The following is a 3,796-nucleotide window of genomic DNA, read 5'->3' on the forward strand; positions in this document are numbered from 1 at the left end:
TTTCTATTTACACACGATAAGTTATCTCAGTTACTGAGCTCGGACCGATCTCTGCACGGTTTTTCAAGGGTAGTGTAAACGGGGTATATGATTTTGAATCAGCGTAAGATCCCAATGGAAAGAGGGCACTTGGGAACCCAGTGCAATGCCTCTGCAGCCATACCAGGAACTGAAAATTAATTCAATCATCTGTTTTCCACTGAAGGGACCAGCAATTTACTCCTCATCTTCCCAACAAAACCACCTTTACCTTTTTTAAGTTGGTCCAACTTCTGTAACCCTCACAGAGACGGAGGTGAAGTATAGAACTAACCAGCTGAAGTTTCTTCTTCTGTCCAGTTTGTCCTATAAACCTGCATCCAATCACCAGCTCTTTAACGCCGGAGCTGCTCCCGCACCGTTTCTGTGGGTGTGAGGCTAAGCTAGGTGTGTGTGTTGTAGATACATTCCAAAGAAAAAGACAAAAAGAGAAAGAAAGAGGCATACACATCATTATAATGACTGCATGCAACTCGATACTCTTGCATACTGAATATTCCCCCAGAGGGCTTTTTTCCATTATCCCCGAACGGGGGAGTCGTTTAGCTGATCCAGCCCAGCTTTGCCTTTCTTTATTCTTTCGTTTTTTCCACTCTCTCCCTCTTCTTTGCTGTTTTTTTTTTCCACAGACACATTGTGCAAATGTAACCTTTTGCAAGGCCCAACCCCCTACCCTGCCGCTCCCCATCCCCAGGAAGTTGGCTCGCCACTTTGCTGCCAAGAAATATGAAAAACTGGCAGGCTGCCCGTTTCATCTGCAAACACACGGCGGAAAAAAAAAAGAGAAGGGTGGATGGAAGCAGCAGGAGGCGGAGGGGAGGGAGGGAGTGGAGGTGACACAGAGGCGAGGAAACGATGCTGCTGTGCTCGCCACGAGGAAGAAAAAGAGACTCTAAAAGCAGAGCAGAGCAGAGAGAAAGCAGGCTGCAGAGAGATAAGGATGAATTTTGCGTGCATGAAAAGAGGCCACATTACTGACTGAAGATAAATCTTATGTGGACATTTTCTTAGCGCACAGCCAGAGATGAGCTGGGTTTACACACAGGCCTACACCCACACATGCAAATCAACTATGTGCCATGCCCATTCCCTCATCTTAGCTAGTTTTATGGATAGAGGAGTTATTTTACTAATAACAGCTGGAAGCTGAATATCCTTAAAACCACTGATGAGATGTTTTCCAACAGTAGGATTGAGCTCGGTCCAAATAAATTGGTTTAGACCAACATAACTACTTTATCAGAGAACTTCTTTAGCAAAAAATAGCAACCAACTGGTATCTTATAAGGAAAACATGCACTGATGGATCAAATTGCAGCTGGACGACACATGAAGACTTTTTAGAGGAAGAAAGAAAGAATCCGTATATGCTGTGTTCTCCTAATTGGGGTTTAATATTGTGGTTTGGTGCAATTCGCTTTCAAATTAAACTTTGTTCAAGTTAATCATAAGTTGTGAACAAAGCCACAAAATGCATATATCAGCCATTATTACAGCTTAAGCATTATAGGGAATGTAAAGAGCAGCAGATCTGGCAAAGTTCCGCCATACTCTTTTCCTTACGCCGAAAGAGACGGTGTGCTCTACGTGCCCTGACCACCTGCCTGCAGGCAGCAAGTTGCTAAGCAACAAACGAGGACCGGTTATGACTTATAACATTTACCATCGTTATAGATTCTCCTATGGTGGCTCGATAAGTCTAAAAGATGTTTGTTCCTTTAGTTAAGTTGGATCAAAGCGAAGTCAACTGGATCAGAGTCCATTTGGAAGTAGACTGAGACCCCCTGAAAGAGTTGGTCGCAGTCCGGTTGTTTGCTTAAGGCCAAGATTTCCGGACCAAAGATGGATGTGAATTCATCCTCTGACTGGGTTCCATCCCAGCACCTTCTTTTAATAGTGCCAACATCTGTTCCATGTTGAATTAGGCACTATTGCCACTATCAGACTTTGTCCATAACCTCCTATAGATTTAAACTGAGTGCCATGACACTTTATGTTGATTAGTTTGCATTTTAACCAACAAATCCTCCATTATTCATCTTCTTATTCTCTCCATTGGACTTCTAAAGGCTCCATTCCACCAACAGTGGATCCCCCTGATACCCTGAGCTGTAGAAGTAGACTTATAGGTGAGACTTGTTCATCCAAAGCCTCAAGCTGAGTTGGATGAACTGCCAAGACATATGGTATGAATTAGATGTCCCTTTACCTTTCAGAACTTGCCTGACCTGTCTCCTCATGGACTTCTCTCGACCTTTCAGGGTTTCTGTTTCAAGGTCGTTTGCAGCAGTCTTTAAAGCAACACTGTGTAACTTGGACCAAAGTGTTAGCTTGTTTTAAGGTGTGTTAAATTGTTCTCTAAGTCACTATTCAGCACTTGCTCAATGCTAAGTGCTGAGAGGGTTGGATCTCCATGACTTATCAGTCTGTTGGTCCAAAGTGGTCTGTTACACAGAGTGAAACTGGTGCATTGTTGCCATTTTCTTTTAGATGCCCTAAGCCTGGAAGAGATTTCCAGAGCCCCTCGTGGCTAAATGTTTCACAGCATCGCTTTGAGCAATGATGGAAATCCAATGAATCTCAATGGTTGACTGGATTGAGATCTGAAGACCTTGGAAGCCAAGTCAACCCCTCAGACTGATGTTGGGGTTGTTCAAACCATTCTGGAAACATTTCTGCAGAATGGTGAAGAACATTTTCCTGCTTGAAGAAGCCGCCTAAACAATCGTTGAACTTAAGAAATATCGCTTTCTCCATCCTCGGTCTGACTTCCCTTCTCAAGCAGAGGAGTTTCTGTACCTTGGTCAAGAAGATCAAATTAAATAACAGACTAGGAAATTCTAAACCCCCAAAGCTATTAGAAAATGTATCATTTATTAAAAGTAAACACTCCCCACACTGGTGAGTTAACCACAGAGCTTTGATAGGCCTCTTTAGAGTGCCAGGTTGTCTGGTCCAGCTTCTAACCATAAACCTAACCCAGTTTCTTAGATTTTCCTGGATGCAAACAAAAATCAAGACATGTTTATGCCTTTGCTGTTTCTGCATCTCAACCCTTTATATATTTTAATGCTCTGAACTTCCATATCAATGCGCTTTTTTGCACCATGTTTTTTTTTTTCTCTCACACTGTTTACATTTGATGACTGCTGCACAGAAATAGAAATGTGATGAGAGCGAAAAGGAAAAAATACACATTGTATACAAAATGATAATAAAAGTTCAGTCTAAGTTTAGAATAGTTTACAATGCTTGCTGCTGGAAAAAAAGCCATAACTAAGAAATGGATGACACAGGCAGCCCCCACGATTTCAAACTGGATTGAAATCATGACTGAAATAAGAAACATGGAACAAATAACTTTTAAAATTCACTTGAAACTTGACATTTTTCACAAACTTTGGTTAAAATGGGACTCCTACAGGTTAAAATGTGCTGTGCTTCAAAATGGTTCATGATCCATCGCTACTTTCAACAAGCTGCATTTTTGCCAACTGCTCTCTATGTCGAACTGTTCTGTGTTATTAATGTTGTACTGAAAACTTTGAAAAAAAAACAACAAAAAAAACATTTCACTGAAACTATTCTGCGATGATGGAGAGACATTTTTATTCCTTGGTTTTTGAATCTAGCAGATTTGAGATTACTTTTTAGCTGAGCGTTTTATTATGTATTTCATTTTTATTTTCTTCTTGGTTTTTAATACGGCCTTCGGACATACCGATGATGCCAATGTCAAGGGCTTCAATATCAGTGG

At 41.3% G+C, this 3,796-nt stretch overlaps 1 long non-coding RNA gene across 1 annotated transcript in view; it reads right to left on the minus strand.

Annotated features, from left to right (window-relative positions):
• The window catches only part of LOC107098868, a 3,152-nt gene extending 2,592 nt beyond the window's left edge, over window positions 1–560 (minus strand). Inside the window, exon 1 of the long non-coding RNA XR_001481914.1 lies at window positions 251–560. This is a non-coding gene — a long non-coding RNA (uncharacterized LOC107098868). The remainder of the gene's footprint in view (window positions 1–250) is intronic.
• Window positions 561–3,796: the final 3,236 nt, after the last annotated feature.

This window comes from Cyprinodon variegatus, unplaced genomic scaffold, assembly GCF_000732505.1.
Source record: "Cyprinodon variegatus isolate N-32 unplaced genomic scaffold, C_variegatus-1.0 Scaffold817, whole genome shotgun sequence".
NCBI lineage: Eukaryota > Metazoa > Chordata > Actinopteri > Cyprinodontiformes > Cyprinodontidae > Cyprinodon > Cyprinodon variegatus.